The following is a 13,308-nucleotide window of genomic DNA, read 5'->3' as shown; positions in this document are numbered from 1 at the left end:
CCAAACTATTTAGTGTGGTCAAATTCAAGAGAGATTGAGAGGAGCTCCAAAAGGATCTCTCCAAACTGGGGGAGTGGGCAAGAAAAAAAAAAAAAGGCAAATGTGGTTCAATGTTAACAAGTGTAAAGTGGTGCATATTGGGGCAACACCCCCCCCCCCCCAACATCACATATGCAGTGATGGGATCTGAGCTGTCAGTGACTGACCAGGGGAGGGATCTTGGGGTTGTTGAAAGTGTCAATTCAATGTGCAGCAGCTGTTAAAAAGGCCAATTCTATGCTTAGAATCATTAGGAAGGGGATTGAAAATAAAACTGCTAATATTATAATGCCCTTGTAGCAGGCAGGCAGGCAGCACTGATACAGTTAACTGGGGGGGAAACAAAAACAGTTGACCTTGATTGACAGACTGACCTAAGGTCACGACTCAATCAGTTAACTAGTGGGTGGAACTAAAGGGCTTCTAAAGGTCTTCTGGGAAGAAGAAGGGTGTGCCCAGGTAAGAGAGGAGCAATGGAGTCTTGCCAGATCCTCACAGGGTGTTCTGCAATTCTCTAAGGGTCAGAGATTTTGCTGGGGGCACATGCACCCCATCCTTAGACTCAGAGGTACCAACTCAGAAGTATGTGGAATTGAGGCCTGTGTCTGATTTCATTTTATATTAAGAAATGAATTAATGCCTGGATTCAGGGTGAACTGACACCCAGACCTCATGAACTGTTCTGTGAAGGAAGAGGTGATCCAACATTGTATTGTGAAATGGGTACTCAAAGAAGCACAAAAGCCAGGCCAGAACAATCCAAATGCTAAAATGTGACTCACTATCAGATAATATCTGTGGAAGAGGCCAGAGGCTGATCTCCCCTTTCCTCTTGCAAGAAGTCCATGTTAATCCTTGTCAATGATTGCTCTGCTATACTCAATTTCTCTCTATAGAAATTCAATATAGGTAAATGCACACAAAGAAAACACCTATAGACTTTAATTCTTACTTTACTAACACCTTAACACCTCATGGGATGAGGCTGGCAAATCTGGGACAAGAGAAGATGCCCATTTGCAGCTCAGAGATGCAGATTTGCTTTGGGCAATGTCCCCTCCTCAAGATAGCAGCTAACAGAAGATGAGATTAAGATCTCTCTGGACTGGGCTAATATCCTGAATAATTAAAAGACATTATCCAGAAGGTAACAGCATTGTCACCTTTCTGGGGACCGAAGAAGGGTGAGGAGATTTCAAATAGACTCTATGGGGTTCAAAGGGAAATACAACTATAAAGAATGAGGCTTCCTGGACAGAGAGCTAGCAATCTTGTGCCTACAAGCAAGATCTGCTCATGAGCAATCCAAGGGTTTGCTGCCTGAGCCGCAGGGCTAGAGGAAGGAACTCTTTCCATGGGAGAAGGGACTGTCTGTTTGTGACTTCTGCTGCACTGTAAGAAGTCAAGACTCCCCAGCCATGATACTCCCTAGCAATCTTGCCTAACAAGCATACTTCCTCAAGAGTCATTCCAGTTTGCTGCTAAGCCACGGGGCAACAAGCAGGAACTCTGTCCATGGACAGGAATTCTGTGACTTCTGCTGCGCAGTGAGAAGTCAAGACTTGCCCAACCATGGTGCTCTGACTCTCAGCCTTGCTCTGAGCAAACTGCATGCTTGATGATCGCTCTAAAAGCTCCTGTCCCCAGCCATAGCCTCACTCTTTCAGCTGAAAGATCCACCGTTCTCAAGCCTCTGATCCAGGTAATATGCTGCCTCCACAAGCCTTGGATCCCTTCATCCTTTCCCTCCTTCTCCTTGTCCCCCTTCGCTCTACTAATTCCTGATCTTCCCCAACCCATGCCAGTCCTCAACCTTCCTTACCCCCCCCCCCTTTTCCATCTATATCTGAATTATATTAGGCTCTAGGAAGATTTAACACACACACATATGTTAGTTAGGAACACTGGGTGAATGATGTTGCTGGCTAGGGTTGAAATATTGTTAGTAATACTGATAGAATGTTCTGCTTTCTGCTCAGTTAGATTGATGTTGTTATTCTTTTATACTCAATAAAGCCCATTGAATCATTTAGGATTGGTTTGATCTCCTTTCTTCCTTGTGCCCAGATCCTACATGGTCACTATATAAAAGAACTGGTCACTTGGTGACACGGATGAGACAGGCCTAATTTTGTATGCTAGCTAATGAGCATATTTAGTATACAAATCAGGCCTGGCTCACAACAATTTCAGGGATTGGTCTCCCCTAGGTCCTGCTGAGGTCCAAGGGAAGGAAGTCAAGGCCTATAGATTCAGAAAGCTAGACTTGGGAGAAAGTGTTTTAGTAAGACTTGTGCTAGAAATTATTTTCTTTTGTGTGTGTTGTTTTTGCAATTACCTGATTTTGCAATTATCTATCTTCAGCTTCAGTCTAGTAATGAACAAGTTAAGCACCACCCGAGAAGATCAGTGCATTTTGAATACTCTTGTAACCACTAAGCTAATATTACTTGCAACAGCTATGCATGGAATTCTGAACTGTCTGTCCATCCATCCATCCATCCATCCATCATAGCATAGTGGTTGGACTAGGACTGGGAAGACCTGAGTTCAAATCCCCATTCAACCATGAAACTAACTGGGTGACTCAGGGCCAATCACTTAACTCTCAGCCTAACCTACCTCACAGGGTTGTTGTGAGGATAAACATATCTATGAGCTCCTTGGAGGAAGAGCAGGATATAAGTGTTAAAATGAATGAATGATTGACTATATGCAATAAATTATTTTCTTTGTTTTACAAGCCCTCTCAGAGTGTTTGATTGATTCTGGGAGAGGGGAAGGGGAAGCCTCTAGTTCACATGCTCCGAAAAAGCTGACCACAACTCCATTTAAGCATGTGTGTGTGTATGAAACCATGTTTATATTTGCCTGTAAGCAAGGTAAAGCAAGGTTGGAACTGAATGTTTTATAGCTCTCTTCCAGTTAGGGAAAATTACTAAGGAGAGATTGGTGGCAGCAGTAAAGTCTACCAGAGATTTTTCTTTTCTTTTTAATTAATTTAAAACCCAGTCAGCTTGCCAGGTAGCAGAGATGGGTGACTCAGTGATAATTCCTCCCATGTGAGTTGGCTGGCTGGGTCTTTTCCTTATAGCCCTTATGCAAAACTATGGTGGGGCCACATTTGGAGTACTGCATACAGTTCTGGTCACCATATCTTTAGAAGGACTTTGGAGAACTGGAGAAGATGCAGAAGAGGGCAACCAAGATGATCAGTGGCCTGGAGCACTTTCCTTATGAGGCAAGGCTCCAACAGAAAAATGATGACTGAAGGGAGGCATGATAGAGGTCTATGAAATTGTGTGTGGTGTGGAGAAAGTTGATAAACACTAGAACCAGGGGTAATCTCATCAAACTGATTGCCAAGAAATTTAGGACTAATGAAAGAAAGTACTTCATTACACAACACCTAATTTACTTATGGAATTCCCTGCCACAAGATGTGGTGACACAGACAACAGCCTGGAAGGTTTTAAGAGGGGTTTAGATAAATTCATGGAGGGCAGGTCTATCAGTGCCTAATAGTCTGAGGGCTATAGGCCAACTCTAGCCTCAGAGGAAATATGCCTCTAAATACCAGTTGCAGGGGAGTAACAGCAGGAGAGAAGACATGCCCTCAGTTCATTCCTGCGGGCTTCCCAGAGGCATCTGTTTGGCCACTGTGCAAAACAATATGCTGGACTAGATGGGCCTTGGACCTGATCCAGCAGGGCTGTTCTTATGTTCAGCACATTCCAGAGTCTTGAGGCAACATCAGAGAAGGCCCTTCCCTGAGTAGCACCAGTCAAACCAGTGGCAACAGCAGAAAAACCTTTCCAGATGATCTCAATGGCTAGTGGGCTCAACAAGAAGAAGACAGTCTCTTAAATACCCAGGAAATAAGCTATTTAGGGTTTTATAGGTTATAACCAGCACCTTGTTCCCCCCCGCCAGAATCCTATTGGGGGCCAGTATAGCTCTTTTGGTATAGACCCCCGAGATGAACCATAGACCAACCCGACTGCCACATTCTGTACCAGCTGCAGTTTCTGGACTATGTGCAAAGGCAGCCCCACACAGAGCACATTGAAGTAGTCAAGTCTGGAAGTTACCAGCATATGTAGCACTGTTCTGAGGTCATTTATCTCAAGAAACAGATGAAGCTGGCATATCAGCCAAAGCTGAAAGAAAGTACTTCTGGCCACTACCTCAACCTGGGACACCACGGAGAGGTTTGGATCCAGAAGCACCCCCAGACTGTGTACCTGTTCCTTCTGTGGAAATGTAATGCCATCCAGTACCAGCAGATCAAATCATCTCCTGAGTTCCAACCCCACACAGTACCTCCGTCTTATCTGGATTCAGTCTCTGTTTGTTATCCCTCATCCATCCCACCACTGTCTCCAGCAGGCATTTAGGGATGTTACGACTTTTCCTAGTGGAGAAATGGAGAAATAGATTTGAGTGTCCTCAGCATACTGATAACACCATGCAACAAATCTCCTGATGATCTCCCAGCAGTTTCATTTAGATGTTTAAAAGTATTAGAGACAATTTTGAGCACTGAGGGGCAACATATGAAAGTTTTTTAAGAGCAACAGTCTCCAAAGGACACCATCTGGAATCTGCCCAAGAGATAGGAGCAGAACCACTGAAGAGCAGTGCCTCCCACCCCCAACCCCTTCAGGGGCTCCAGAAGGATACTATGGTCAATAGTATCGATAGCCGCTGAGATTCAAAAGGACCAACAGAGTTTTACTCCCTCTGTCATTTCCTAACTGGAGATCATTCATCAGGCCGACCAAGGCAGTTTCCACCTCATAGGCCACCCAGAAGCCCATTTGAAATGGGTCTAGATAATCAGTTTCCTCCAAGACTGCCTGGAGCTGGGATTCCACCACCGTCTCAGTCACCGTGCCCAACCACAGAAAGTTGGAGAGAGGCCAATAGTTGCTTACCTCTGAGGGATCCAATGCAGACTTTAGAATTGTTTGTAGAGAGAAGGCTGAAGTAAGCAGGTGACTTCACTTTCTTTGGTGGGCACAGACAAAACTTTTCCAACTGGCCCCACCCACTCATTATTTGAAAAATGATTGGGCCATGAACATATGCATATCCCATATATCCCATTGCACTGAGGCACCATTGCTTAATCGTGGGGGGTGGGGGGTCCTGTTGGAACTGACTCTCCATGTGTGATTTAAATAGTATTTTAAAATAGTGTTAAAATTACATGTGGAGGGGTGGTACAGATGAACTAGCCCCTATACAATTAGGCAGCATTTCCCTGGTGTGACAAAAGGGGAGCCGGATGTGTGTGCTCCAGGCATGCTCACATCCCTAATCATGTGGGAGTGGGGTCAGAAAGCATAATCTGAATTGGCGCTTTGTCATTCAGGTTCTGTGATAAAAAATGAAAGGGCCAGGGCAGGATTAGAAGCACTCTGGTTATCTTCCAATACTATACCACATCACTTCATTCTTAAAGTTTGAAGAATCTGTGCAGGGGGAGATGAAAAGAGCATCAATTCACACAAGTGAGTTCTGACATCATCTGCACTCCAGTCCAGAGGAACCAAAGTTCAATGCTTATCCTCACATTCTTCATCCTAATTGGAAGTATAAGATATTTGTTTCTCAAACTGGAACATCTCTACTAGAGCCAGAACTTTAACTGCTGTTACCACATTTGCTCTGCAGTGTGGTAGTTATCATAATTCATGACTATGTTTTGGTTAAAGTTGGGGAAATTAGCTCAAATTGGGGCAAACATCCATACAGCCAAGTTCTTAAATCAGGTAGCCAGGAAAGCTGGTCATGGGCAGAATTATATGATATTGGGGTACTCAAGAAGGAGCCATGGAGCCAAGAGAAGTTTCTTTAAAAGAGAGGCGAAGACACCGACTCGACAGCACACTTTACCTTTAAGTTTATTGAAGAATAGCAATTAGCAAGACAAAGTAATAGTTAGTGATATCCTGGGAAGCTGCTAGCAGAGGTTTCCTCCCAGAGACAAGATCTCGAAGAATAGCACCAAATGTCTGGCAGTTTGGTTCAAATTTGGTTTGAATTCAAACCAAACTGCCAGAAATCATCCAGTGCACACCCCTCATTTATAGATAGGAAGCAGGAATACTCTGAAGGAAAGAAACAAAGTAAAACTACATATACTAGGATATATTGGGTGAGATCCCAAGAATTATGAAAAAAGAAAGAGAAGTTCCACAAATGCTTGTACTATAGCAGTACTCATGCTTCTGCCTGAGCATGAAGTTGCATAAGCTCTTGCAGAAGCATACGGACATATATGAATTTAGTTTAACCTTTCTCATGTAGGGTTCCAATACCAGGCTAAATACAGTGTTTTGTCCACACTTTCTGCATGGGGAAGAACACCTTTGGGTTCAACCCATGGACTTCATAAATTGAACATGCTCAGTAACATCTAGTCATTGAAGCAACAAGTGGGTACTCGGAGGTGGGAATGAGCTTTCTTTCAGCCATTCCAGCCAATTCAAAATTTTGACAAAGGGAACTGGGTTAGGAGAAACTAAACACAGAGTTTTCACACATATTTTGATTAGTTCTTGTAATATAGGGACAGAAAAATCATATATTTTAGAGGCACTGAAACTTTGTACTCCTTTATCTGCAAATTGTCTCATCAAATGTGTAAGATTTATTGTATAATTTCAACCTCTCTATTGAAAATGTGTGTCACTTTCTGCCTCACCCTTTAGGGTACTGTAAGGCAATATATGATAATCTCCTTTTCGCATTGGTCTCCTTTCATGTAAATCTTGATATAATCTAAAGCTTTCTTGTGAAAAACCTTGTCTGCCCTCCACAGGGTTGAATTCCCTTAGGGAGGTTTTAAATTACACCTCATTTTTCTAGCTTCAGAGACTCTGGCCTACAGTTTGTAATATTCAACATCATTAATCTACTTTAATTAAAACTTGACTGCAAAATTCATTCCTGCCTCTGCTCTCTAAGAGCCAGTGTGAGGGTTTACGCCAGCAAAGAATCTCATCCTACAGCTGCCAGTCCAATATTGAATGTTCATTTATTTTCCTTCACCAGCTCATTTTGGATGTTTGCATCCTAATTGGGGGGAGGGATGTTCAGTAACCAAGTATCAGTTCAGTCACAGATACTTTTTTTTTTAAACCCCCAAACATATTTAACTAGCCAATTCTCTTCCCATATCATTTAACATTTTGAGACCAGCAACAAAGTACTCCTAATGTGTCATTACTAGCTGTAAATACATGGGACTCAAGTCAACCAAAATAACCCATCTCCTGTGAAAGAAGTGGAAGATTACACAGTTTGGCATCATGCACCACCAACCTACTCATCAACAATTTGGCCAGGCTGCAGAAGCTTTTCTTTCCTGATCAAGGATTTAGGCTAAAGCAAATGCAAAATGTGTCTCTTCCGTGTTCCTTAATGCCCTTCCAATGCAATATTCTAGGAATGCTGCATAGTCATAAGTTAAATACATGGATCCAGATCTGTCTCCATATGCTGTGCACACTTGGAGTAAGTCCCACTGGTTTCTTATTCCTAAGGAAATGTTAGTAGGATTGGAGTCTTATAAAGTTAACTTGTTTGCATGGGTGCCAATGAGTATAGTGCAGCTTCTGTTCTAAACGTTTTTGGGAATATCTCTCACACATTCTCTACAAATATGCAAGGGCCTCTTTGATATTTTTCCAGTGGCATGAGAGTCACAGCAGTGTGTCTTCTTTCCATAGTGCTGAGGTATGAAAGTAATGGTATGCCCAAGCTAGAAGTCATGTGACGAGAGTCGGTGACATGGCTCCTTCACACATCGGTGTTGACTCAGCTCTTGGCAATGAGGCAGAGCTGCATTTCTGGCTCCTCCCCACAGCCTGGGACTCCTAATGTCACCTCAGTGGGTATGGAATATGCTGCTGCAGCCCCCACACACTGCTGAGGTAATTGTTGGAAAGCATGCTAAATAAGATAAGAATTTTGAATAAACTGAGTCTGTTATTCCCTCCTTTAGCTGTTACCTCCTGTACTCGGTGCTCTTTTTAATATGTGCATACTTCACATATTTTATATGTTAGCATAGTAATATACCAATTGAGCCATTTGAAGTTACTATACACCAAACATTTCTGTAAATATCTTTTCTTTAGTAATTCTCTCCTTTGTGGCTCAGCTGCTCCCAAATTACTGTTAAACCCCAATTCTCCCAATTGGTCTTTTTAGCTATGCCATTTTATCACTGCTTCACAACACACATTACATTTAAGTTTTAAATGCCAGTACGTTTTTGAAAATCAAGAGTCTGAAATATAATGCAGCTGAGACATTCTCTCCTCCCTTTTTTCCATGTTAAAAATATGAATTACATGAAGAAATATTAAGGGAAATATTATTCTCCTGTAATATTCAGTATATGGTATATCTGCCAAACATATATATCAGTTTTAAGACTTTTTTATTATTTATTTGCATTACCTTTGCTAAGTCAGGATCCTCATTTCATGCTTTGGTGGGTTTAAAGTTGTTTATTGCTCTGTTTTTCTTATCACTGAGGAACATGTTGAGCATTCCTGTCACTTATCTGTCTTCAAGGACTTATGTACTGGACCTGTGTGAGTTTTCTGTAGAGGTTAGAATGCCTTTGTTTCATGCCACCAGAGAGCAGTGTTGGATTGTTAAGGTTTGGCTGTTCTATAGCTTACTTGCTATAATAATGAGAAGTCGGGAGACAAATAAAACTTTGCTAAACATTCCTTCTTTTGTACCATATGACAAATGTCACTGGTGCAGAAGGCATAATAAATCAATTGGGGTTTTTTTTCCCCATCTGGAGCTTGGCATTCCTTTGACATTCTTCCCCCTTATAAATAAATGAGAAGTCCAGTGCTCCCAAGGTTGCAATTAGCAGCGTAGCTTCCACCATACTATCATAAATGTTGCTCTGTTTGCCAGCCCAATGGCACGACTGAATGCCAGGACCCCTGGGGAACTGGGTGTCAAAGTCTCATCTCAGATTGCTCCATCTCAGAGTTAAGAGAACACAGAAAGGCCGCAGAGGTAATAAGCTTGGAAGCACAGGGACATGCCTGTGTGAGCACATGCCTCTTCCACCAATCAATTCACCTTTGTGGTGGCTGCCCATTTATGCTTCTAACTTAAGAGGCAGACATTTGTTCAGTCTTTTCAAAGGTCAAGAAATTGGTGCTGGAAGTAGAAAATGATTCCAAAACCATTGGATTGGGAATGATGGTCAAGGCAAAGGAAAAATAAGTGGCTTCGTGGTCATCTGATAATCTCATTACATCTTATAGAGCTTTCCGTTTCAAATACTGAAACAATACTTTGGAAACTAATACTTTTGAAATAATAACTCTGGTATTTTTATTGTATTTTATATCCTGTTTTATTTACCTCCTCCATTTAATATAATTATCAAAATACCATGAATGTGATCATTAATAACTAGAGATAAGAAAACCCAAGAAGTGTTGATAATCCTATATTCTTTTAACTTCTCTCAACATTTCTACAGGTGTAGAAATGGGAATAAGAAGAACTATTAAAACATACAAACCCATGATGAAAAGAAATTGAGCAGGCCCTGAGTATGAAATAGGCCTCTAAGAACATAGTAGTACACCTGAGATAAGATGGAAGAATTACAGATTCTACTGGTGGAAACATATCAAACGCCATTTTTAACCCTGAGATACTTAACTGTATAATCTCAATGTAGTTGGCAGCTCGCGGGTTAAATTAAGCTTTAGATATGCTACTACCAATATATAGGATCTTCCCCACCTCATATCAGTGTACTATATTCTTAGAGGCCTATTTCATTTTCATGGCCTCCTCTATTTATTTTAGTACATGTATCTCTAGATGTAATCAGGTTTTTAGAGAAGTTTCTATAAAGATGTAGTAATCTATAGCAGAATACCAGAACACTAAAAACAAACAAACAAACAAACAAAACCAGAGTCTTATCTCAAGAATGGAAGAAAGGACTATTCTGGCTCTTCCTCACCAGGATGTACAGATGGTAAGGCACATAATAGTTGAGCTTAGAAAAAATACAGTTCCTTTAAAAAGTTATATCTATCTATCTATCTATCTATCTATCTATCTATCTATCTATCTATCTATCTATTCTCTTTGACCAAAAGCCCTGTATAGAATATTTTCTTAAAACTCCTGAATTAAAGTATTCCTTTTTTTGACTACTGATTTAATATATTTCTCTTCTTCCCTTCAGTGCTCTTAGGATGCCTCACAAAGTTGAAAATCAAAATGCAAAATGCCATAAACATAAAAATGCAAAAACCTCATAAACATAAAAAACCCAAACAATAAGATACAGGACAGAATAGCAGATAAATGAGTCAATTGTAGTTTAAATGGGTTTAAAGACCTGGAGAAATTATATTTGCTTGGCACTGAAATGACATCTGAATGTCATTCCTGCATGAGAATGGGACAATATCTTGGGTCTGAAGTCAAAAAGGTTCTCTCCCCAGTTGCCATGTATGGGCATTCATTTGTGTGTGTGTACATACTACAGTACATTGAACATAGTGGCAAACATTCTCTGCAGTATTAGGAGTCTAGAGCAAGAGCTCTGCCCTTGCAGGGAGCCAAGACACTAGGAACAGTCAAGGCCTGCTCTGCAGCAGACGGAGGGGAATAGGGATGTGCACGAACCTGTTCGGAGGCCCTTTTATTTTCAATAGAGAGGTTGAAATTATACTATAAATCTTACACATTTTCATTATTCAAATGACTGGCGATTTGGCCGGTATGAAGGCTGGGGGAACACCTTTAAGGGCAGGGGAGGGTGCTCTTACCCCTCCCACCACATTTCCCCCGCTGGTGCTGCACTTGAACTGCGTCTGGCAGGATGGCAGCATACTTCCCTGCTGCCCCATTCCCTCATCGACTGGAAGTGACAGGAAGTACCCCAAACACATGTGCACGTTGGGCGCACATGAAATGTGCATGCTCGTGCCACATGAGCGGGATACTTCCTGTCACTTTCGATCGATGAGGGAACATGGCAGCAGGGAGGTATGCTGCCGCCCTGCTGGACCCTTTTCAAGTGCAGAGCCAGCAGGGGAAACATGGCGGGAGGGGTAAGAGCATGCTCCCCCACCCTTAAAGGTGTCTCCCCCCCTTGTGAACCAACCCCCACCAGTTCTGTGCACATCCTTAGAGGGGAACAGAGCAGCCTAGTGCACAGGGAGGGGAACATTTCATTCCTCCCCATTTCTGCAGGAATATGTCCCCAAGTGAATTTCTGGCAGCAAAGAGGGCTTCTCCGTCCCACTCCCTGCACGCTGGGCTGCATAGCAAGCCTTCATCCCAGCTACTGTCCTGGCCTTCTGCGAGGGTGGAGCTATTGCTCTCCTAACACTGTGAAGAATGTGGACCACTGAGGTTGGGAGCTGTGATAGTGTATGTGGTACTAGTCTCTCCCTTCCAAATATCCAGTGTTATGTCTGAAAAGTGCTTGGGTTAAAGATACAATTGACATGGTGTACACTCTCACTTCCTCAGCTTCCACATTTTCAATGTAGCTTCTTAAAAGTGTCAAGGGAGTTTGTATTTTGCTAAATCGCTTTTCAGATAAATCATTATGACTTATTTCCACATTGTTTTCCCTCATTTTCCCACACCAAAGCCAGAACAGTGCTGAGTTGTTTCTGCGGAGTTCCACAATGATGGAATTCCCTAGTGTAAAGTAGCCAATTGTTAAGATCTTACCTCAGTCGGTTTGTACAATTCTCATTGATATAATTGAATAACTTAAAAGGGAATGACTCTTAAAATAATGTAGATTATCAGCCATAGGCGCTAATGTCCTCTTTTTCCTTTGCTGATGATTATGATATCCTTTCATCTTCGCATCTCTAGCTTGAATAGCTCCTTTTCCCTTTTGTAATTATGGCCCATGCCATTTCAGGTCCCAACTCCGTGCTGTTATTGTACCCTGTGGGGTTGATAAGCTTGTGTTATAATGACTTCTTTCTCCTTTGCAAAACTCCTTTTTGCAGAGGAGTGGCATTGACATGAAAATTTACTCCACATCACTTGTGGAAATCAAGCATTAACAAGAATCTTAATAAGTGCAATCATATTTTAATCCAAAACCATTCTGAGCTGAGTACTTTAATCAAAACTCCTTCCAGTGCTTGCAGAAAAATAGAATACTTTGATGAAGTTATATAAATTGCTTCTCTTCAAAAATAGGTCACTGGGGTGCAAGGGAGGGGGGGAAACCATGCAGTCCCTCATGTCAGAAGAGTGTTTTCTTTGGAACTTGTTTTTGAAGTTCTGTTTATAGAATAGGGTGATTCACTACTCTCCTTAATGTGACAATAATTTCCATTAAAATAACATATTATTTGCACAGGGACAAATACTTTGTGGATTGAGACTTGTGATTGTATTGCAGTTTGGATTATTCATATATGGCAGTGATTTTCAAATGATTTACCTTTTTGTATGAGCTTGTCTGTCAGGAAACCCCTCAACCTTGCAGACAGTTTGGGGGGTTGCTCTTGGTTGTGCACATACAGTAGATCACATGGAGTGCTGACCAAGCCTGATCGCTTTACCACCAGTCCAGATGAACTGAGTATAAAGCCCACACATTATAAGAAGAGATTCCTGACCATTGTAACCAATTTTTTAAAAATTGTGTCTGTTGTTACTGATCTTGCCTCCAAGAAGCCCTATAAAACAATTTCAAACTGTATTTCCTAGAATGCAGTTTGAAACCGATGATTTATAGTGTGAATCATACTAAAGCCAATCCACTTCATTACAAATCCAATCAGCTTTAGACAATTAACTTCTATTCTCAGGCATGGTATAAAAATAAGATTTGTTTGTGGGATGGTTCATGTAATGTTTGTTTGAAGAGAAGCAGTGATTCTCATTGTGTGTGCACTCCCATGGGGTGTTTTGTGTGAACTCAGGGTTTCACTGATCTCCAGCTGACATCTTGTCAACCCAACATGGAACTAACATCAAGCTAAGATCAAGCTGATCCTTAATTAGGATCTGAAGTCAGCTTTACTATGCTGGTTCCATGTTGGGTTGGTGCACTGCCAACTGGAGATTGGAAAAATCCCAAGTTCACATGACACGCTCTGTGAGAGAGCACAAACAGTGGGAATCTCTAATTCATGTCAAACTAACATTAGATCAATTTTGTAAATTTTACAGATAGGAACTATTCCTATGTGTAATGTCAGTGTTAAAGGAAAT

The 13,308-nt window shown here is 41.6% G+C and overlaps 1 long non-coding RNA gene across 1 annotated transcript in view; it reads right to left on the bottom strand.

The window, feature by feature from the left end:
* Nucleotides 1–4,531: 4,531 nt before the first annotated feature.
* The window catches only part of LOC128325842 (uncharacterized), a 58,212-nt gene continuing 49,435 nt past the window's right edge, over nucleotides 4,532–13,308 (bottom strand). The window contains exons 3-5 of the long non-coding RNA XR_008307674.1: nucleotides 11,800–12,025; nucleotides 8,515–8,744; nucleotides 4,532–5,627 (exon numbers count right to left, since the gene is read on the bottom strand). This is a non-coding gene — a long non-coding RNA (uncharacterized LOC128325842). The remainder of the gene's footprint in view (nucleotides 5,628–8,514; nucleotides 8,745–11,799; nucleotides 12,026–13,308) is intronic.

Source organism: Hemicordylus capensis, chromosome 5 (assembly GCF_027244095.1).
Source record: "Hemicordylus capensis ecotype Gifberg chromosome 5, rHemCap1.1.pri, whole genome shotgun sequence".
NCBI classification, from domain to species: Eukaryota; Metazoa; Chordata; class Lepidosauria; order Squamata; family Cordylidae; genus Hemicordylus; species Hemicordylus capensis.
Note: the sequence above shows the minus strand (reverse complement) of the source record. Positions and strands in the feature narration are given on the sequence as shown.